The 23,867-nt window shown below is 46.0% G+C and overlaps 2 protein-coding genes and 1 non-coding gene across 15 annotated transcripts in view; all 3 read left to right on the top strand.

Moving 5' to 3' along the window:
- Positions 1 to 23,867, top strand: part of RABGEF1 (RAB guanine nucleotide exchange factor 1) — a 1,203,668-nt gene that overhangs the window by 480,488 nt on the left and 699,313 nt on the right. The gene's annotated exons all lie outside the window — the stretch shown is intronic.
- Positions 1 to 23,867, top strand: part of CRCP (CGRP receptor component) — a 344,305-nt gene that overhangs the window by 156,945 nt on the left and 163,493 nt on the right. The window lies entirely within an intron of this gene.
- Positions 19,286 to 19,392, top strand: LOC117073793. Its single transcript, XR_004433362.1, has one exon. It is a non-coding gene; the product is annotated as a U6 spliceosomal RNA (small nuclear RNA).

Below are 23,867 nucleotides of genomic sequence, written 5' to 3'. Positions count from 1 at the left end.
TTGGAGATTTTCAGTTTCCCTGGTTGCAGCTTTCAATTTTTCAGGGGCATTATATAGTGATTTTGAGTAATAAGCAATATCTTTATATTCGTTATCTATTGTTGGGTAAAAATCACCCCAAATTTAACAGCTTAAGAAACAATACATTTTTTTTTCCTCACAGTTTCCATGGGCTAGGAATCTGGGTGAGGTTAGCTGTGTCCTCTGGCTCAGGCTCTCACGAGGATACAATCAAGCTGTCAGCCAGGGCTGCAGCTCTCTCAAGGCTTCAGATTCCTCTTTCAAACTCACTTCCACGGCTGCTGGCAGGCCTCAGGTCCTCTCTGGCTGTTGACTGGAGACATCATTTCCTGTCCACTTGCACCTCTTGTTGAGAAGCGGCAGGCTTACCCCAGGGAGAGGGAGGGGAAAGAGGAAGAGACAGAAAAAGAAAATGAGAGTGAGATCACAGTCCTTTTTTGAAAACTAATCCCAGAAGTGACATCCCATCACTTTTACATAGTCTATTGCTATTTAGAAAATAGTCCCTAGGTCCAGCCAGGCGTGGTGGCCCACACCTGTAATGCCAGAATTTGGGGAGGCCAAGGTGGGTAGAGCACTTAAGGTCAGGAGTTCAAGACCAGCTGACCAACATGGTGAAACCCCATCTCTACTAAAAATACAAAAATTAGCCGGACATGGTGGCACATGCCTGTAATCCCAGCTACTTGGGAAGCTGAGGCATGAGAATCGCCTGAACCTGGGAGGTGGAGGTTGCAGTGAGCCGAGCTTACACCATTGCACTCCACTTGGCTTACAAGGAGAAACTCCATCTCAAAAAAAGAAAAAAAGAAAGAAAAAGAAAATAGTCCCTAATCCAGCCCCTGCTCAAAGGGAGAGGATTACACAGGACATGAATATGAGGAAGCTATCTACCACAGTCCTCAAAAACATCCTCACTCTGCCTGGGTGGGGTGGCTCACAACACTTTGAGAGGCTGAGGCAGGAGGATTGCTTGAGGCCAGCAGTTCAAGACCATCCTGAGCAACATATGGAGCCCTGGTCTCTGCAAAAGATATGCAAAACCAGCAAGGCATGGTGCATGCCTGTTGTTCCAGCTACTTGGGAGGCCGAAGAGGGAGGACTGATTGAGCCCAGAGGGCTTGGGGCAGGGGTGTGGATTGAGGTTTCAATGAGCTGACATTGTCCCACTGCACTCCAGCCTGGATGACAGAGTGACACACTAATTAAAAAACAAAAACAAAAACCCAAAAACCTCACTCTACATCCCTAATGGTTTGAATAAATTTAAGTGGACTCCTGCAACCTCCCTTCGTATAGATTCCTTTGCTCAGTTGATGAGATCTCTTGATCATTGGGCTTCTTTCATCAATAGGTCTGGGAGGTTTACCCATGCTATTGCAAATAGTGATTGTTAATTTTCATTACTGTGTAATAGTCCATTATATTAGATACCCACAATTTTACTTATCCATTCTACTACTGATGGACATCTGGCCCATTTTTAGCTATCATGAATTAAGTTGCTATGAACTTAATGACCTTTGATGCCTCATAAGCCCTCATTTATTTTTATTTTTTATATTTGAGACAGAGTTTAGCTCTTGTTGCCCAGGCTAGAGTGCAATGACATAATCTTGACTCACTGCGACCTTCATCTCCTAGGTTCAAGTGATTCTCCTGCCTCAGTGTCCCCAGTAGCTAGGATTACAGGCATGTGTCACCAAGCCTGGCTGATTTTCTTTTTTTTTCCTTTTTGTATTTAGTAGAGATGGGGTTTCACCATATTGGTCAGGCTGGTCTCAAACTCCTGACCTCAGGTGATCCACTGCCTTGGCCTGGATCTACAGGCGTGAGTCACCATAAGCCCTCATTTATTTATTTATTTATTTCTCTTTCTTTCTTTCTTTCTTTCTTTTTTTTTTTGACGGAGTCTCACTCTATTGTCCTGGAGTACAGTGGCATGATCTCGGCTCACTGCAACCTCTGCCTCCCGGGTTCAAGTGATTCTCCTGCCTCAGCCTCCTGAGTAGCTGGACTACAGGCATATGCCACCACACCTGGCTAATTTTTGTATTTTTAGTAGAGACAGGGTTTCACCATGTTAGCCAGGCTGGTCTGGAACTCCTGACCTCAAGTGATCTGCCTGCCTTAGCCTTCCAAAGTACTGGGATTACAGATGTGAGCCACCATGCCTGGCCTGTTTTTTTGTTTTGTTTTGTTTTTGTTTTTTTGAGATAGGGTCTTACTCTCTCACCCAGGCTGGAGTGCAGTGGCACGACCATAGCTCACTGCAGCCTCAAACTCCCAGGCTCAAGTGATCCTCCTGTCTTAGCCTCCTAAGTAGCTCCTGGGACTATAGGCATGGACCACTACACCCAGCTAATTTTCTTTCTTTCTTCTCTCTCTTTCTTTCTTTTCTTTCTTTCTTTCTTCTCTCTCTCTCTCTCTCTTTCTTTCTTTCTTTCTTTCTTTCTTTCTTTCTTTTCTTTTCTCTTTCTCTCTCTCTCCTTCCTTCCTTTCTTTTCTGCTAGAGATGGGGTCTCTTTTTGTTGCCCAGGCTGCTCTCAAACTCCTGGGCTCAAGCAATCTTCCCGCTTCAGCCTCCCAAACTGCTGGGATTAGAGGCATGAGCCACCATGCCTGGCTGCTTCTTGTAGTTTTTAAATCACCTTTCTCTAATGACTAATGAATTTGAGCATTTTTTCCATGTGTTTTTTGACCACTTAGATGTTCTCTTTTGTGAAGTGCCATTCAAGTCTTTTGCCCACTTTAAAAGGTAGGTTAAGCCTGAGCAACATAGTGACCTCATCTCTACTAAGAATAGAAATTAGCCAGGCCTGGTGGTGCACACCTGTGGTCCCCCCTACTCGGGAGGCTTAGGCAGGAGGATCGCTTAAGCCCAGGAGTTAGAGGCTGCAGTGAGCTATGATCACACCACTGCACTCCAGCCTGGATGACAGAGTGAGACCCTGTCTCAAAATAAAAAATAAATTTGAATATAATTATATTTTTTAAAAAAGGGAATGGATTCTGTTATCATTTCATTATTGTCAGTACAGAGAAAATGCTCATTTTTAAAAACCTGGAGGAGGTGTGGACCAGTAAACATCATTTGTACACACAGGACCCCTGCTGACCTATCAGGCAAAAAAGAGGCCTCCACTGAGCAAGTCTACCTGTCGGATGCTATGTCATATTTACACTTCATGAGATCTGGGCAGGCACAGTAACTCATGCCTGTAAATCCCTGTCGGTCGAGGCAGGAGGATTGCTTGAGGCCAGGAATTCAAGGCTGCAGTGTGCCATGATTGTGCCACTGCACCCCAGCCTGGGTGACGGAGTGAGACCTTGTCTCCACAAATAAATAAATAAACATCATATGATCTGTACCAGGGTACAGGTAGGTGTTATCCCCACTTTTCATCCTCAACTCTGAGTTGAGTCATACATCAACTCTGATGATCTTTGCTTCCACTCCCCTTAAGTCATCCACAGGAACAGCTACTTTATATAGAAAAGTCAATCTCAGAGGGTTGAGTAACTTGCCCAATTACTGTAAACGGTAGAGCTTCAATTAGCACCCAGGCCTATCTGATGCTAGTATTTCCTCCCCACCCCTCTGTATGGTTTCCCTTCATTTATTTTAATTTTTTTTGAGACAGAGTTTCACTCTTGTTGCCCAGGCTGGAGTGCAATGGCATGATCTCGGATCACTGCAACCTCCACCTCCTGGGTTCAAACAATTCTCCTGCCTCAGGATCCCAAGTAGCTGGGAATACAGGTGACTGCCACCACGCCCCGCTAATATTTTGTATTTTTAGTAGAGACAGAGTTTCACCATGTTGACCAGGCTAGTCTTGAACTCCTGACGAGGTGGCCTCCCAAAGTGCTGGGATTACAGGCATGAGCCACCGTGCCCAACCTTGGATTCCCTTTAATAAATCTCCACTCAATTTCATGTGGAGGCTCTGTTCATTCCCAAGATATAATGAGTGGATTATTTCCCTACCCACTTCCTCTGTTTTATCTATCAGTGTAATCAAGGGCCAGGGTCTTCCCTCGTTCTTGCCTCAGAGTGAAACAGAGGTGGCTTCCCTGTGCTCTGCAGCAGGCTAGTCCTAGGCTTAAATCCTGAAGTGTGCTGAGACTCTGCTGCACACTGCCATCCTGAGGACCCTGTGATGTATCTCGACTGGGGTCCTCTCCTTCCAAGCTCCGTGAATCCCACCGCTGGGACCCTGGCCACCAGCCTAAACTTAGTCTCAGAGCTCAGTAACCTTCAGGAACTCTGAAGCCCGTGACTTCTCACACCCTTGCCATCCTATTCTTAGTTCTTTGTCTGTATTAACTCATTTAATCATGACAACAACTTTTGATGTAGAAACTATTGTTTTTTTATGTTTTACAAATGAGGAAACTGAGGCTTAGAGAGGCAATATAGCCTGCCCAGAATCACATGGCTAATAAGTTGCAGAACTAGAATTCAAACTCCAAGTCTACCTCCTGGACCCCAGCTCTTGACCCCTGTGCTATGAGCTAATAACACATGGAGGATTTTGATTATTTTCCTTAGCATTTACCACCATATAACATAATATGTATTATACTTACTTATCTTGTTTATGCTTGTCTCTCCCACTAGACTAGAAGCCCCAAAGGGCAAAAATCTTTGTTTTATTAACTGTGTCAGCATCTAGAATAGGCCCAAACCACACACACACACACACACACACACACACACATATATATATAAAATTTTATTTATTTATTTTTTGAGACAGAGTCTCTCTCTGTCACCCAGGCTGGAGTGCAGTGGCACGATCTCAGCTCACTGCAACCTCCTCCTCCTAGCTTCAAGTGATTCTCCTGCCTCAGTCTCCCGAGTAGCTGGGACTACAGGCACACAACCCATGCCCGGCTAATTTTCGTATTTCTAGTAAAGATACGGTTTCACCATGTTGGCCAGGCTGGTCTCGAACTCCTGACCTCAAGTGATCCACCCGCCTTGGCCTTGGGATTACAGGTGTGAGCCACTGTGTCTGGCCCCCATATATATATTTTGAATGAATGAATGAATGGACACTCAAAAAATGTTAGCTACTAGTATTTTTACAGAAACAATAGGCCCACAGCAAATATCTTTTCCCAAGTGAAAAGGAAGTCCTCACCACAGAGATTATTTCACCACTCCAGAAAAACAGACAAAAGCTTTTAAAAGAGTGTTTTGAGGCAGAGCAGAGTGGCTCACGCTTGTAATCCCAATGCTTTGGAAGGCCAACGTGGGAGGATCGCTTGAGGCCAGGAGTTACCAACCAGCCTGGGCAACATAGCAGACCCCATCTCTACAAAAAATAAAAATACAATATTAGCCAGGCGTGGTGGCACACGCTGTAGCCCTAGCTATTTAGGAGGCTGAGGTGGAAGGATTGCATGAGCTCGGGAGTTCAAGGCTACAGTGAGCTATGATCACGCCACTGCACTCCAGCCTGGGTGACAAAGAAAGAGCCTGTCTCTAAAAAAACAGAAGAATGAAATCGTGTTTTGCCCTCTGTTATCTGAAGTCCTTCTGCTTTCCTGAGGATGTCAGCGTCCACGTGGATGAGCATGCAATTCGCCTGACTCATCATCCCACGTTTTTCTCAGCTCTGACCTTTGCTTCCATTCCCCAAAGCCACCACAGGAATAGCTCTTGTGATCCTTTCGGATGGCTAGATTTCTGAAATCTTAAACTCTGACATTCTTTCTACTTCCCCTCTGTGGCAGATTCTCCATTCCAAGGTGGCTGCAACAAGTTCTGCTATCCTGTGTGCTCTTTATTTATTTATTTATATCTTTATAAAATAAAATATTTTTTTTTTAGCTCTGTCACCCAGGCTGGAGTGCAGTGGTGTGATCTCAACTCACTGCAACCTCCATTGACCGAGTTCAACAGATTCTCCTGCCTCAGCCTTTGAGTAGCTGAAATTACAGGTGCCTGCCACCATGCCTGGCTAATTTTTGTATTTTTAGTAGAGACACGTTTTCATCATGTTGGCCTGGCTGGTCTTGATCTCCTGACCTCAAGTGATCCGCCCGCCTTGGCCTCCCAAAGTGCTGGGATTACAGGTGTGAGCCACCGCACCTGACAACTTACTCTTGAAGTAAAAGAAGTACATTCAAAACCAAGGGAGAACATTGACTGATTGATTGTATGAGACTTCACAACTGGACCAGGGCAAATATTGTGGAGTGCTATATGCATATACTGTGGAGTGCTGAGGTCTGGGCTTCGTGTGTAGCCATGATTCAAATAGTGAACACTGTACTCAGTAGGAAAATTTTCACCCCTCACCCTCCTCCTATCCTCCCATCTTTTGGAGTCTCCAATATCTACTGTTCCCCATGTGTACCTATTGTTTAACTCCCACGTGTGAGAACATTCAGTATTTGACTTTGTTTCTGAATTATTTCACTGAGGATAATGGCCTCCAGTTCTATCCACAGTGCTGCAAAATACGTAATCTCATTCTTTATGTGGCTGAGTCATGTTCCGTGGTGTACATGTAGCATATTTTCTTTATCCAGTCATCCGTTGATGGACACTTAGGTTGATTCCATATCTTCGTTACTATGAATAGTGCTGTGATAAACATGAGTACAGGTACTTTTTGATATATTGATTTCTTTCCCTTTGGGTAGATACCTAGTAGTGAGATTGCTGGTTGGACGGCAGTTCTATTTTTAGTTCTTTGAGAAATCTCCCTACTGTTTTCTGTAATGGTTGTACTAATTTACATTCCTACCAACAGTGTATAAGCGTTCCCTTTTCTCTGAATCCTCGCCAACATCTTTTGTTTTCTGACTTTTAATTTTTTTATTTTTATAGAGATGGGGATCTCATTACGTTGCCCAGGCTGGTCTCGAACTCCTGACCTCAAGTGATCTGCCCACCTTTGCCTCCCAAAGTTTGAGGTTACAGGCACGAACCATCTCACCTGACTGTTTTCTGACTTTTTACTAATAGCATGTGCTGGGTGTGGTGGCTCATACCTGTAATCCCAGCACTTTGGGAGGCCTAGGCGGGCAAATCAACTGAGGTCAGGAGTTTGAGACCAGCCTGGCCAACATGGTGAAACCCCAACTCTACTAAAAGTACAAAAATTAGCTGGGCATGGTGGTGTGTGCTACTCGGGAGGCTGAGGCAGGAGAACCACTTGAACCTGGGAGGCGGAAGTTGCAGTGAGTCAAGATTGCACCACTGGTCTCCAGCCTGGGTGACAAAGCAAGACATAATAGTAATAATAATAATAATAATAATAATAGCATGCACTGTTCTTCAACATAACTTTAACATTGCTCCCATGGTGAGGTTGGGTCTGTGCTCCCCCCCCTTGAATTCAAGAAAGTCTGTGACTGGCAGAAGTGATTTAAGGTAGGTCATAAAAGGTGACACCATTTCTCTGTGGTCTTCCTGGGATGCTTGCTCTTTGAACCCAGTCACCATGCTGTGAGGAAGCCCAGATCACAGGGAGAGGCCACATTTTGATGTTCCAATCAACAGTCCCAGCACAGGTTTCAGATGACAGCCAACATACATCAGTTGCCAGATATGGGACTGGAGAAGGCTTTGCAAAGACTCTAGCCCCAGCCACTGCAACAGCGTGAGAGATCCCAGTGAAAATCACCTACCTGAACCCATCAACTCCCAGAACCATGAAAAAAAAAAAAAAAAAGACTGTTATTTCAAGTGCCTAAAGTTTTGGGGTTATATATTATGCAATAAGATTAACTTAAATATCCTTTTTTCCTTCTAGCTTTTCGAATCTCTTACTCACCAAACCTAGTCTCTCTCTGAAGACCTGCTCTGCTTTAATCAATATTTTCCCCATAGACCCAGTGAGGGGTAGGTTGGGTTAACTTCCTACTCTTTGTGGCTGCTCAGAGACCATTTCTTCTTCTTCTTCTCTCTCCTTCTCTTTCTCCTTCTCCTTCTTCTTTTTTTTTTTTTTTTGTGACAGAGTCTCACTCTGTCACCAGGCTGGAGCCCGGTGGCACAATCTCAGCTCACTGCAACCTCCACCTCCTGGGTTCAAGTAATTCTCCTGCCTCAGCCTCCCGAGTAGCTGGGACTACAGGCTCCCACCATCACACCCAGCTAATTTTTGTATTTTTAGTAGAGATGGGGTTTTATCATGTTGGCCAGGATGGTCTCGATCTGTTGACCTCATGATCTGCCTGCCTTGGCCTCCGGAAGTGCTGGGATTACAGGCATGAGCCACCACACCCAGCTCTTCTTCTTCTTCTATTTCTTCTTCCTCCTCTTCCTCCTCCTCTTTCTTCTTCCTCCTCTTCTTCCTCCTCCTCTTTCTTCTTCCTCTTCCTCCTCCTCCTTGACAGGGTCTCACCTCCCCAGGCTCAAGCGATTCTCCCACCTTAGCCTCCTGAGTAGCTGTGACCACATGTGCATGCCACCGTACCCAATTGATTTCTTTTTATTTTTTTGTAGAGATGGGGTCTCACTATGTCACTCAGGCCAGCCTCAACCTTTTGGACTCAAGTGATGCTCCTGCCTCGGCCTCCCACAGTGTTGGGATTACAGGTATGAAGTACTGCAGCCAGCCTAATTTTTCATCTTCTTTAGTTAACCTGTCTCTGTGTTCTCCAGCATTCTATTCCCTTGAATACTCAATCTCCTGTGTGGCTGCTGCAAGTCCTGGAATCTTTTTAGAATTTCCTCTCTAAGGGGCATTCATAATGTGGTGAGTTAATTTGCCCACAGTCCACAGTCCACATTGCAGCCAACAGCAAAGCCAAATGCCAGTCATGCCTAGATCTCCCTGCAAACCACATTCATCCTTATCTTGCACATATTTCCTTCACTATGCGAGGACAAGAACACTTTTGAGCTAATGAATGTACATGTTCTCTATTCAAAGTAAAACACATAATAAATAACCCCCACCAAGATGCTCACTTCCTGGTGGGTCTGCGTGTTAAAAGCAGTTGTCTTCAAATCTAACTCCTATGAATGTTTATACTTCTGTTTATTCTAAAACTCCCTAGAGACTTCCCAGTATCTTGCAATTCCTCAATAAGTCATAGGGAGCCCAGGAATAATTTTTTTTTTTTTTTTCAGATGGAGTCTCATTCTATTGTCAGGCTAGAGTGCAGTGGCACCATCTTGGCTCACTGCAAACTCTGCCTCCTGGGGTCAAGTGATTCTCCCTTCTTAGCCTGCCAAGTAGCTGGGACTACAGGCATGTGCCACCACACCCAGCTAATTTTTGTACTTTTAGTAGAGACAGGATTTCACCATGTTGGCCAGGATGGTCTCGATCTCTTGACCTCGTGATTCTCCCGCCTCAGCCTCCCAAGTGCTGGGATTACAGGTGTGAGCCACGGTGCCCGGACAGGAATAAATTATTCAAAAATAATTAGCAAAAGGCGTTACCTTGTTTTATCATTTAGTTGGTGATCTTTTCCAGTTTCATTAGTCTCACCAATATAGAAAACATTTTTAGAAGAGGCCTCTTTGGGTTAAGAACAAGTGTCTTTCTTTCTAGCTGCTCTAGAGAAGAAGAAGAAGACGAGAAAATAACAAGGCCCATTTTAGGAACCTTTTAGCCATGAGTAGAACACAGCACAAGGAAAACTTTCTCTTTTATATAAGAAATATATTTTGGCCGGGTGCAGTAGCTCACGCCGGTAATCCCAGCACTTTGGGAGGCCAAGACAGGCAGATTACCTGAGGTCATGATTTTGAGACCAGCTTGGCCAACATGGTGAAACCCTGTCTCTACTAAAAATACAAAAATTAGCTGGGCTTAGTGTTGGGCACCCATAATTGCAGCTACTCCGGAGGCTGAGACTTGAACCAGGAGGCGGAGGTTACAGTAAGTGGAGTTTGCACCATTGCACTCCAGCCTGGGTGACAGAGAGAGACTCCATCTAAAAAAAAAAAAAAAAGAAAGGAAAGAAGGAAAGAAGGAAGGAAGGAAGGAAGGGAGGGAGGGAAAGTTATTTCACAAGAGCGCATTTAATGCAGGCAACTTTTGAGCATCAGAGAAATTGGTCTGGATTAAGTCCAGAGATGCAGTGTTGGCGTTGCTTACAAGAATTGTTTGGAATCCCAGCTCTACTGTGTTAATAACTGCCTGTGCCTAGCAAGGTACTTAACCCCCCTTTGCCTCAGTATCTTCTCCATAAAATGAGGATGGCAGTCGTACAGTGGTCCATGCCTCAGAGGGTTTGAGGAGAATCAGTTACATGGTGATGGGCACATAGTTAATGCTCAATAAATGCTATAGCTATTATCTTCACTCTTGTCTCTATGGGTGAAAGAAAAATGCAACATTGCATCAGATTAAATTCTTCTGGAAGCAATGGCTTAAAATAAACTGCTATTCAAAAACTAAAATTATCATATTGGGCTAAAGCTATTCAAAATTTAACTGATCTATATTCCAGTAATTCCACAAAATAGATAAATGTGTACGTAGTTACTTAGAAAAACATTTAACAACTGCATTTAAATGCAGATTCTTGGCTGGGCACGGTGGCTCACACCTGTAATCCCAGAAATTTGGGAGGGCAAGGATGGTGGATCACCTGAGGTCAGGAGTTCGAGACCAGCCTGGCCAACATCGTGAAACCCTGTCTCTACTAAAAATACAAAAATTAGCAGGGCATGTTGGCAGGCACCTCTAATCCCAGCAACTCAGGAGGCTGAGGCCAGAAAATCACTTGAACCCAGGAGGTGGAGGTTGCAGTGAGCCGAGATCGCACCACTGCACTCCAGCCTGGGTGACAGAGACTCCATTTCAAAAAGAGCAAATAAATAAATGTAAATTCTTGGGCTTTGTTTCATTCATGAGTCCCACCAGCAGAGAGACCTAAGAATGTATATTTTTATCAAGCCCTCTAGCGACCTTTATGATCAGGCAAACTCAGGTAATAACATCGAACGGTTGGTGAGTGCATATTTTCCAGGCTAAAATGATATTGGGCATAGAGCAGCGGTTCTCAAATTTTAATGTGCTTAAGAATCACCAGGAAAATTGTTAAAAATTACATATGCAGAGGTTTAGATATCCAGAGATTTAGATTCAGAGCTCTGGGAGACACTAAAAAATCTGCATTTTTAAACCAGTTTCTTCTCTCCAGGGTGAATCATTCAGAGGCACTTGTCTTCATTCTGGGCTGTAATTTATAATGAACAGAAATGTATTTGGCTCAGTGTTCTGAAGGTTGGGAAGTCCAAGTAGAGGGGCTACATCTGGTGAGGGCCTTCTTGCTATATCGGACAATGGCAGAAAGTATCACACGGTGAGAGAGAGCAGGAAAGGGGCGGAACTCATCCTTCCTAAGGAACTCGCTCACATCATAACAAACCCCACTTCCACAATAACAACATTAATCCATTCCTGAAGGCAGAGTCTTCATGACCTAATTACCTCTTAAAGGTTGCACCACTCAACATTGTTGCATTGGAGATCAAGTTTCCAACACATGAACTTTGGGGAATACATTCAAATCATAGCATTCTGCCCCAACCACCCAAATTCACGTCCTTCCCACCTGCAACATACATTCATTCCATCCCAATGGCTCCAAAAGTCTTAATTTGTTTCAGGACCAACTCAAAAGTTTAAAGTTCAGAGTCTCATCTAAATCAGATATGGCTGAGACCCATGGCACAATTCATTTTGAGGCAACACCTGTGAGACTGTGAAATTAAAAAAAAAAAGTGCTTCTAAAATACAATGGTAGGACAGATATAAGGTAGACAATTTCTTTTTCTTTTTCTTTTTCTTTTTATTTTTTGAGATGGATTCTTGCTTTGTCACCCAGGCTGGAGTGCAGTGGCGCGATCTCAGCTCACACTGCAAGCTCTGCCTCCTAGGTTCATGCCATTCTCCTGCCTCAGCCACCCAAGTAGCTGGGACTACAGGCGCCCGCCACCACGCCCCGCTAATTTTTTGCATTTTTAGTAGAGACGGGGTTTCACCGTGTTAGCCAGGATGGTTTTGATCTCCTGACCTGGTGATCCACCCACCTCGGCCTCCCAACGTGCTGGGATTACAGGCATGAGCCGCCACGCCCAGCCACTTTTTTGTTTTTTTTTTTCTTTTTTTGAGACGGAGATTTGCTCTTATTGCCCAGGTTGGAGTGCAGTGGTGCAGTTTCGGCTCACTGCAACCTCCACCTCCTGATTTCAAGTGATTCTCCTGCCTTGGCCTCCTGAGTAGCTGGGATTACAGGTGCCTGCCATCACACCCAGCTAAGTTTCTTTTTCTTTTTTTTTTTTTTAAGATGGAGTCTTGCTCTGTTGCCCAGGCTGGAGTGCAGTGGCTATATCTTGGCTCACTGCAAGCTCTGCCTCCCGGGTTCATGCCATTCTCTTGCCTTAGCCTCCCAAGTAGCTGGGACTACAGTCGCGGGCCACCACGCCCCACTAATTTTTTGTATGTTTTTTAGTAGAGATGGAGTTTCACCATGTTAGCCAGGATGGTCTCGATGTCCTGACTTCGTGATCCACCCACCTCGGCCTCCCAAAGTGCTGGGATTACAGGCGTGAGCCACTGCATCTGGCCAGTTTTTGTATTTTTAGTAGAGACAGGGTTTCACCATGTTGGCCAAGCTGGTCTTGAACTCCTGACCTCAGATGATCCATTCACTTCGGCCTCTCAAAGTGCTTGGATTATAGGCATGAGCCACCATGCCTGGCAGATGTTTTCATTTCAGAAAGGAGAAATAGGCCAAAAGAAAGAAGTAACAAGCCCAAAGTAAGTCCAAAACCCAACAAGGCAGGCAAATTAAATCTTAAGACTCCAGAATAATCTTTTATTTCCTGTGCTGCCACCTGGACACATTGGGAGGATTGAGACCCCAAAGCCTAGGGCAGCCCTGCCCCTCTAGAGCTAGCAGTATAGGACTACTATACTGCTGTGGCCACTGGGCTCAGTCCACTCAGCAGCTTTCATGGGTTGAAGTATCATGCCTTCAGGTCTCCCAAGCTGGAGTTGCACATTATCAACTCTTCAGTTCAGCCAGGCATGGTGGCTCACGCCTGTAATCCCAGCACTTTGGGAGGCCGAGGTGGGTGGATCACCTGTGGTCAGGAGTTCGAGACCAGCCTGGTCAACATAGTGAAATCCCATCCCATCTCTACTAAAAATACAAAAATTAGCTGGGCATGGTGGCACACACCTATAATCCCAGCTACTCGGGAGGCTGAGGCAGGAGAATCACTTGAACCCAGGAGACAGAGGTTGCAGTGAGCCGACATTGTGCCACTGTACTCCATCCTGGGTGACAGATCAAGACTCTGTCTCAAAAAACAAACAAAAAACTACAGTTCTTGGATCTCAGTGGTGGCTGCACTCTCACAGCTCCATTGCTTTGGTGGGGACTCTCTGCAGTAGCTCCACCTCTGTGACAAACTTCTGCCTGGGGCTCCCAGCTGTTCAATTCATGTTTTGAAATCTAGGTGGAGGGCCAGGCACGGTGGCTCATGCCTGTAATCCCAGCACTTTGGGAGGCCGAGGCGGGTGAATCACGAGGTCAGGCGATCGAGACCATCCTGGCTAACACGGTGAAACCCCGTCTCCACTAAAACTACAAAAAATTAGATGGGCGTGGTGGCAGGCGCCTGTAGTCCCAGCTACTCGGCAGGCTGAGGCAGGAGAATGGTGTGAACCCAAGAGGTGGAGCTTGCAATGAGCCGAGATCGTACCACTGCACTCCAGCCTGGGCGACAGAGCAAGACTCTGTCTCAAAAAAAAAGAAAAAAAAAGAAATCTAGGTGGAGTCCACCATAGCCCCACAGCTCATATACTCTGCACATATGCTGAGTTAGCACTGTGTGGATACCACCATGGTTTATAATCCTGTATCTTCTGGAGTGGTGGCTAGACCCACTTAAGTTATTGCAGTTTGTTGTATTTGTCTATTCTCACGCTGCTAATAAAGACATACCTGAGACTGGGTAATTTATAAAGGAAAGAGGTTTAATGGACTCTCTGTTCAGTATGGCTGGGGAGGCCTCACAATTGTGACCAAAGGCAAAGGAAGATCAAAGGCACATCTTCCATGTAGGCAAGAAAGTATGTGCAGGGGAACTGCCCTTTTATAAAACCAACAGATCTCATGAGATTTATTCACTACCATTAGAACAGCATGTGAAAAACGCACTCCCATGATTCAGTTACCTCCTACTGGGTCCCTGCCACAAAATGTGGGGATTATGGGAGCTAAAATTCAAGATAAGATTTGGGTGGGGATGCAGACAAACCATATCATTGGTTTTTCCCCAGGTTCCCCCATATAAGTCGGTGAATGTAGATGGATACTTGTGACAAAGGGCACCATTGTGGTCCAGACACTGAATACACCGAAGTCCCAGCTGCTGCTCTGCCAGGATTCCCTGTCCCACCTGCCAGGACCTCCCCTCAACCACCTCCCTGTTCAGGAGGTGCCCATATATTCAAGAGAGAGTGTTCATAATTTTCTTTTTCTTTTTTTTTTTTTGAGACAGAGTCTTGCTCTTTCGTGCAGGCTGGCGTGCAGTGACATGATCTCGGCTCACTGCAACCTCCACCACCCAGGCTCAAGTGATTCTCATGCCTCAGCCTCCTGAGAAGCTGGGATTACAGGCGCACACCACTACGCCTGGCTAATTTTTTGTATTTTTATTAGAGAACAGGTTTTGCCATGTTGGCCAGGCTGGTCTTGAACTCCTGACCTTGAGTGATCTGCCCTCCTCAGCCTTCCAAAGTGCTGGGATTATAGGCATGAGCCACTGTGCCTGGCCAATTTTCATAATTTTCTTTACTTCCACTGTGGTGAGAGAACTGGCTTCAGGGAAAGCCAACCTGGGCAGGTGAGGTAGCCCCATCGGGAACAGGTTTCAATCAAATGTTTTGGAGGCAGTGATGCCTGTGCACCCTGGTGAGAAGGAGCATGGCGTGAACATCAGGAACCAGACTTCACCCTGGAGGAAAGGCCACAGGTGGGGCTGAAGGAGCAGTTCTCACAAGTGATCCTGTGGGCACTGGGGCCACACCATGCACCTTGGTGCACAAGTGTCAATGTGGCTCAGAGTGGGGTAGAGGACTCAGGGTATTAAAAGCATCAAGGAATCCAGGGGAGAGCACCCAACTTTACTTTTACCCACAGGCTGATGCAGCCCAAGGAAATGTTACTCCACAACGACCTCAATGATACACATGGAACCTGTTTGCCAGGCCCTTGCCACAGGCAGTAATTTCAAAATGGGGGCTGTCAAGGCTTGTTAGAATACCTGGGACTGAAAGGAAAAATAATATATATATATATATATATTTTTTTTTTGAGACAAGGTCTTGCTTTGTCACCCAGGCTGGAGTGCAGTGGTATGATCATAGCTCACTGCAGCCTCTATCTCCCAGGCTCAAGCCATCCTCCTGCCTCAGCCCCTGCAAGTAGCCAGGACCAGAGGCGCACACCACCACACCCAGCTAAGAAAATACTTTAAATATTTTATTTATATATTTATTTTTATTATTATTTTTATTTGAGAAGGAGTCCTAATCTGTCACCCAGGCTGGAGTGCAGTGGCACGAACTCAGCTCACTGCAACCTCCGTCTCCTGGGTTCAAGTGATTCTCCTGCCTCAGCCTCCCAAGTAGCTGGGATTACAGGTGTGTGCCACCACACCAGGCTAATTTTTGTATTTTTAGCAGAGACAGGGTTTCATCATGTTGCTCAAGCTGGTCTCGAACTCCTGGCCTTAGGTAATCTGCCTGCCTCGGCCTCCCAAAGTGCTAGGATTATAGCTGTAAGCCACTGCGCCTGGCCTAATTTAGCATTTTAAAATCTTGCTTAAATTTTGAAATAAAATCTCAATTTGGTTTTTAAAGAAACTCTGTCCAGGTTGTGATGACTCACATTTGTAACTTCAGCACTTTGGGAGGCTGAGGTGGGAGGATCGCCCAGGAGTTCAAGACCAGCCTGGGCAACATAGGGATACCCAGTATTCCTAAAAATAATCATACAAAAATTAGCCAGGTATGATGGTGGGCACTTGCGATCCTAGCTACTTGGGAGGCTGAGGCTGAAGGATCAGTTGAGTCTGGGAGGTCAAGGTTGCAGTGAGCTGAGATTGCACAGCTGCACTCCAGCCTGGGCAACCAAGTGAGACCCTGATTAAAAAAAAAAATAGTGCTTAGTGCCACATGCCAGGAACCACAATGACAACAAGTCAGAAGTGTGTTGAGTCAGGACCCACCGAGAGCGATGGGGTGTCATAATGTGGGGACCCTGCCCTTTTCCAGAAGGTGGAGGTGCAGAGGAGCTCGTAAGAATCACAGCTTCTTACCATGGCCCTGAACCCACTCACATCAGCAGCTCTCTGCACAGCCAACCGGACAGCTCAAACCAATAAATTAAACCTTATTTTTTGCCAGGCACAGTGACTTACACCTGTAACCCCAGCATTTTGGGAGACCAAAGTGTGAAGATCATTTGAGGCCAGAAGTTCAAGACCAGCCCAGGCAATATAGTGAGACCCTGCCTCTACAGAAAATGAGGTGGGAGTGGTGGCATGTGCCTCTGGTCCCAGTTACTCAGGAGGCTGAAGCAGAAGAATCTCTTTAGCTCAGGAGGTTGAGGCTGCAGTGAACTATGGCACCACTGAACTCCAGCCTGGAGGATAAAGCAAGACCTTGTCCTCATAAAAAAACAAAAAAAGAAGCAAGCCAGCAGGTCTAATCCAGACTTAAGAGGAAGGTATTGTCCAGGAACAGTGGCTTACACCTGTGATTCCAACATTTTGGGAGGCTGAGGTTGGTGGATCAAGTGAGATCAAGAGTTCAAGACCAGCCTGGCCAACATGGTAAAACCCCGTCTCTACTAAACATACAAAAATTAGCTGGGCATGGTAATGGGTGCCTGTAATCCCAACTACTCAGGTGGCTAAAGCACAAGAATCACTTGAACCCAGGAGGCGGAGGTGGCAGTGAGCTGAGATTGCACCACAGCACTCTAGCCTAGGTGACAGAGCAAGACTCCATCTCAAAAAAAAAAAAAAAAAAAAAGGAAAGAAAAGAAAAGGCCTTGCAAATCAGCCATCTGCACGATGCCTGAATTCCTGCTATAGCTCTGGCCAACTGGCTTTTCATTCTGTCTGCACACTAGCATGGCTGGGAATGGTATCCTGGTTATACTGCAATGAAAAATGTCTACCTGTAACATTGACTATTTCTTTTTTTTTTTTTTTTTTTGAGACGGAGTCTCGCTCTGTCACCCAGGCTGGAGTGCTGTGGCCGGATCTCAGCTCACTGCAAGCTCCGCCTCCCGGGTTCACACCATTCTCCTGTCTCAGCCTCCCGGGTAGCTGGGACTACAGGCGCCGCCACGTCGCCCGGCTAGTTTTTTGTAGTTTTTTAGTAGAGACGGGGTTTCACTGTGTTAGCCAGGATGGTCTCCATCTCCTGACCTCGTGATCCGCCCGTCTCGGCCTCCCAAAGTGCTGAGATTACAGGCTTGAGCCACCGTGCCCGGCCTGCATTGACTATTTCTTGCAGGTACCTATAACTTGTGGAAAGGATGAAAAGCTCAGAAGATTCTATTGTCTATTTGATTTGATTTATGTATTTTTGAGGCAGGGTCTTACTCCATCATCCAGGTTGAAGTGCAGTGGCACGATCATAACTCACTACAGCCTCAAACTCTTGGGCTCCAGCAGTTCTGCCTCAGCCTCCGAAGTAGTTAGGACTACAGATTTGCGTCACAATGCCTGGCTTTTTTTTTTTTTTTTGTAGAGATGGTGTTCTCATTATGTTAGCCATTTAGGCTAAGGTCTCAAACTCTTGGCCTAGAGTGATCCTCCCACCTTAGCCTTTCAAACAAATGGGATTACAGGCCTGAACCACCATGCCTGGCCATCTACTCTCTAAATGCTAGTTAACTGCTTTGATGGGCCGGGTGCAGTGGCTCATGCCTATAATCCCAGCACTTTGGGAGGCTGAGTGGGTGGATCACCTGAGGTCAGGAGTTCGAGATTAGCCTGGCTAACATGGTGAAACTCCATCTCTACTAAAAATACAAAAATTAACTGGGTGTGGTGGGGGGTGCCTGTAATCCCAGCTACTCGGGGGCTGAGGCAGGAGAATTGCTTGAACTCGGGAGGTGGAGGTTGCAGTAAGCCAAGTTTGTGCCACTGCACTCCCAGCCTGGGTGACAGTGCAAGATTTCGTCTGAAAAAACAAACAACAAAAACTGCTTTGATGAAAGCTAGAGAGTAAACTGTAAATACAGACTAGGCCTAACATTTTTTGTTTTTTGTTTTTGTTTTTTGAGACTGAGTGTCACTCTGTCACCCAGGCTGGAGTGCAGTGCCATGGTCTTGGCTCACTGCAGCCTCTGCCTTCCAGCTTTAAGTGATGCTTATGCCTCAGCCTCCTGAGTAGCTGGGATTACAGGTGCCTGCCACCATGCCCAGCTAATTTTTGTATTTTTAGTAGAGACAGGCTTTCATCATGTTGGCCAGAGTGGTCTCCAACTTCTGACCTCAAGTGATCCACCTGCCTCGGTCTCCTAAAGTGCTGGGATTACAGGCGTGAGCCACCATGCCTGGCCAAGATTAGGTCTAATTTTTGAAGTAATCGGGAACATAGAAAATGGTTCTGCAATTATTAATCTACTTTTTTTTCTTTTTTCTTTTTTTCTGAGACGGGGTTTCACTCTGTCACTCAAGCTGGAGTGCAGTGGCATGATCATGGCTCACTAAAGCCTTGCCCTCTTGGGCTCAAGCGATCTTCCTGCCTCAGCCTTCCAAGAGCTGGGACTACATGCATGCACCATCATGCCCAGCTAATTTTTTAGTTCTTGTGGAGACAGGGGTCTCACTATGTTGTCCAGACTGGTTTTGAACTCTTGGGCTCAAGAGATCCTCCAACCTTGGCCTCCCCAAATGCTGGGATTATAGGCATGAGCCACCACACCTGGCCTCACATATTTTCATGTATAAAACACCAAATATTTTTTTAAAGAGCTAAAGAAACCAGTAGTTTTTAAAGAAAGAAGTAGTGGGAGTGTCTAGTACAACCAAAACCAGGCATCAAAGTCAGCAGTTACACATTCCAGGCTCAGCACAGTGGCTCATTCCTGTAATCTCGAAACTTTGGGAGGCACAAGTGGGAGGATTGCTTGAGCCCTGGGGAGTGGAGGTTGCAGTGAGTCATGATTATGTCACAGTATTCCAGCCTGGAAAACACACTGAAACCCTGTCTCAAAAATAAATAAATAAATCATTCCAGAACCAGTGCTCACTTCGGCAGCACACATACTAAAATTGATATGACATGGAGAAGATGAGCATGGTCCCTGTGAAAGGATGACACACAAATTCATGAAGCATTCCATATTTAAAAAGATATTTCAGAACAAATGAAATAAATGAATCAAAAGAAAAGGAAGGCCCTGGTGATTCCTTTGATACCAGAAAAAATCGACCGGGTGCAGTAGCTCATGCGTATAATCCCAGGAATTTGGGAGGCTGAGGCGGGCAGATCATTTGAGGTCAGGAGTTGGAGACCAGCCTGACCAACATGGTGAAACTCCGTATCTACTAAAAATCCAAAAATTAGGCTGGGTACAGTGGCTCATGACTGTAATCCCAGCACTTTGGGAGGTCAAGGTGGGTGGATCACTTGAGATCAGGAGTTCGAGACCAGCCTGGCCAACATGGTGAAACCTTATCTTTACTAAAAAACAAAACTTAGCCCGGTGTGGTGGTGGGCATTTGTAATCCCAGCTACTCAGGAATCGGAGGCAGGGAGAATCGCTTGAACCTGGGAGGTGGAGGTTGCAGTGAGCTGAGATTGCACCACCGCATACCAGCTGGGGTGACAGGGCAATACTCCATCTCAAAAAAGAAATAAATACATACATAAAGTACAAAAATTAGCTGGACATGGTGGTTCATGCCTGTAATCCCAGCTACGTGGGAGGCTGAGGCAGAAGAATCGCTTGTACCCGGGAGGCGGAGGTTGCAGTGAGCTGAGATCACACCACTGCACTCCAGCCTGTGTGACAGGGTGAGACTCTGTCTAAAAAAAGTTAAATAAATAAATAAAAAATTTAAAAGTTTTCATTTGCAGTTCTGAATTTGGCAAGAAGAGTGAACTGTGGCCCAGTGACCAGCACACAGCATTTTAGAGTTCATGGCGTGATCCCTGGGAAACTGTTTTTGCCAAAGTTGTGGCATCATCTCTGGCCACTCACTTTATTCCAAAGACCTGGCTCAAAATGACTATTTATGGAAATCAACTCTAGCCTCAAAACACAAAATCATTGCAGTTCTAAAGATATTCAAAAGAAGATAATTAAGGTTATTAAAAAGCAATGAAGGGCCAGGCACAATGTCTCATGCCTGTAATCCCAGCACTTTGGGAGGCTGAGGCAGAAGGATCACTTGAGGCCAGGAGTTTGAGACCAGCCTGGGCAACATAGTGAGACCCTGTCTCTACAAAATAATTTTAAAAATTAGCTGGGCATGGTGGTGTGAGCCTGTTGTCCCAGCTACTCCAGAGGCTGGGATGGGAGGATCACTTGAGGCCAGGAGCTGGAGGTTGCAGTGAGCCAGGACTGCACCACTGCTTTCCAGTCTGGGTGACAGGGAGAGATTTTGTCTCTAAAAAGGAAACAAAGGAAGCAAGGAAGAGCTTCTCTCCAAATACTTCCACTTCATTAGGGGCAATTACAAGATTCCAGGAAACATGAAAAACCTATCCTGAGTACCTTTTTGGATGTATGCTAATAGGAAAACAAATCTCATTAACTCACAGAACAGCTAAGAGAAAAGGATCTTAGGGGACATGTGGTTTCACTCCCTAAATTTAAACACGAGGGAACTGGGTACCAAAGAGATGAAATAACTCACCAGGTAGAGAGAGAAGAGCCTGTCTTACCACAAGGGGTCTCTCACTGAAAACCCAGCAAAACTCGTCCCCTGCCTGCATTCTCCAAGATCATAGCCCAACATAGGATGGAAATGTCTTCACTTCAGAGGACAACCGGTTTGTCCTTTGCCTTTTACACTCCTTTCAGCGAGGAGTATTTCTCAACTTTGTATTTGTGCAAACTCTTGAGCAGCACAAACTCCTGAGCTAAGAGACACTTCACTCTGTTTGCAATTGAGGGCAAAGGCTGGGATGCTTGGGCACCGCTCCAGGCTCCTTTCCCAGAAGTCTGGGGTGGCAGAAAAAAAAAAAGCATTTATTTTTCACTCACTGAGTAGAGACTTGCAGTGAGCCGAGATCTCACCACTGCACTCCAGCCTGGGTGATAGAGCAAGACCCTGGCTCTAAAAAAAATTTTAAAGATTGCCCTTGGAATTAAGATTAATATGTATTCCCTGTGGTTTCCAGGGTATCAAGAAAAAAAAAGGAGGCAGAAAGACACAGAAGAAGAAAAGGAAAATTTGAGCAAGAATGGAAGAAGGGCTGGGCGCGGTGGCTCATGCCTGTAATTTCATCACTTTGGGAGGCCTAGATGAGTGGATCACCTGAGGTCAGGAGTTCGAGACCAGTCTGACCAACATGGCAAAACCCCATCTCTACTAAAAATACAAAAATTAGCAGGGCGTGGTGGCAGGTGCCTGCAATCCTAGCTACTCGGGAGGCTGAGGCAGTAGAATCGCTTGAACACAGGAGGCGGAGGTTGCAGTGAGCTGAGTTTGTGTCATTGCACTCCAGTCTGGTGACAGAGCAAGACTCTCTCTCAAAAAAAAAAAAAAAAAAGTTTTCTGAGGCCGAGTGCGGTGCTTCATGCCTATAATCCTAGCACTTGGGGAGGCTGAGGCAGGCAGATCATTTGGGGTTAGGAGTTTGAAACCAGTCTGGCCAACATGATGAAATCCCATTTCTACTAAAAATACAAAAATTAGTTGGGTATGGCAGTGGGTGACTGTAATCCCAGCTACTCGGGAGGCTGAGGCAGGAGGATCGCTTGAGCCTGAGAGGCAGAGGTTGCAGTGAGCAGAGATAGTGCCATGGCACAATCATAGCTCACTGATGCCTCAGATTCCTGGGCTCCAGCGATCTGCCTGTCTCAGCCTCCTGAGTAGCTGGGATTACAGGCCTGCACCACCACGCCCAGTGTGAGAAACAAACTCACCTGTCCAAACACAAGGAATGGACTCAGAGACCCAGAGAACAGTGAAGGTGAGACTTTTAACAATGGTCTTGCAGGATGGGGTGTCTGATAGGCAGGCACACCTAGCACAGTTTCAACAAGCAATTTATCCTCTTGTGTGCAGGTACCTCCCGTTTCTTTTTTTTTTTTTTTTTTGAGACGGAGTCTCGCTCTGTCGCCCGGACTGGAGTGTAGTGGCTGGATCTCAGCTCACTGCAAGCTCCGCCTCCCGGGTTTACGCCATTCTCCTGCCTCAGCCTCCCAAGTAGGTGGGACTACAGGCGCCCGCCACCTCGCCCGGCTAGTTTTTGTATTTTTAGTAGAGACGGGGTTTCACCGTGTTAGCCAGGATGGTCTCGATCTCCTGACCTCGTGATCTGCCCGTCTCGGCCTCCCAAAGTGCTGGGATTACAGGCTTGAGCCACCGCGCCCGGCCCCCTGTTTCTTTATACATAGGCTGAGTACTATGGGGTCACAATCTTCCTGCAGGTCACCTATTGGTTGTTGGATAGGGGCTTTAGGTGTTTTTTCTTTTTTTTTTGAGACAGAGTCTTGCTCTGTCACCCAGGCTGGAGTGGAGTGGCATGATCTCGGCTCACTGCAAGCTCCACCTCCTGGGTTCATGCCATTCTCCTGCCTCAGCCTCCCGAGTAGCTTGGACTACATGTGCTCGCCACCATGCCCGGCTAATTTTTTTGTATTTTTAGTAGAGATGGGGTTTCACTGTGTTAGCCAGGATGGTCCCGATCTCCTGACCTTGTGATCCACCCACCTCAGCCTCCCAAAGTGCTGGGATTACAGGCATGAGCCACCGCGCCCAGCCATGTATATCTTGTTTCTTCTATAGTTTGCTGACCTAATCTGATTTAAGGCACTTTGTCTTGGAAATGGATCACTGTATACATTATTTCCTTCACCCAGCTAATTAAAAATATTTTTTGGAGTGATGGGGGGTCTCACTCTGATGCCCAGGCTGGTCTTGAACTCTTGGCCTCAATTGATCCTTCTGCCTCAGCCTCCCAAAGTGCTTGGATTACAGGCATGAGCCACCTGTTCAGTCATCTTTGTTTACAAAAGAGAGTTTAAAGGACTCCAAATAGGAACTATTGCAGTAATCTGGGCCAGATATGATTCTAGCTGGGTTGAGATAATGACCAAGATAAAAAGGAGGAAGACAGGAAAGGCTGGGAGGGACACAACAAACAGGACTTGCAAGTAAGCAGTGACAAAAGTCAGGGAAACCAAAGAAGACTCCCAGGTCTCCAGGTGATGAGGCCAGACATGGTACATGGTAGTGCCGGCAGATGGAGGGGGAGTGCATACCACCACAAAGCTGGCCCACACATTCTGGCTGTAAAAGGCCAGGAATCGCATGCTCTCCAGCTTGCTGCCTGAATTTGGACAACTCACTCACTCTCACTGCCTGTCTTCACAATTTCAATATGAAGCTAAAAAAAACCTTCCCTAACTTGTTTTGCTTTTTTCTGAGATGGAGTCTCATTCTGTCACCTAGACTGGAGTACAGTGGTGCAATCTCAGCTCACTGCAACCTCTGACCCCAGGGTTCCAGTGATCTTCCTGCCTCAGCCTCCCAAGTATCTGGGATTACGGGCCTGCCACTATGCCCAGCTAATTTTTTTTTTTTTTTTTTTTTTTTTTAGTAAAGACAGGGTTTCACCATGTTGGCCAGGCTGGTCTCAGACTGTTGA

This window comes from Trachypithecus francoisi, unplaced genomic scaffold (assembly GCF_009764315.1).
Source record: "Trachypithecus francoisi isolate TF-2019V2 unplaced genomic scaffold, Tfra_2.0 Lachesis_group4, whole genome shotgun sequence".
Classification (NCBI taxonomy): domain Eukaryota; kingdom Metazoa; phylum Chordata; class Mammalia; order Primates; family Cercopithecidae; genus Trachypithecus; species Trachypithecus francoisi.
This window is presented reverse-complemented; position numbering and strand designations above follow the sequence as displayed.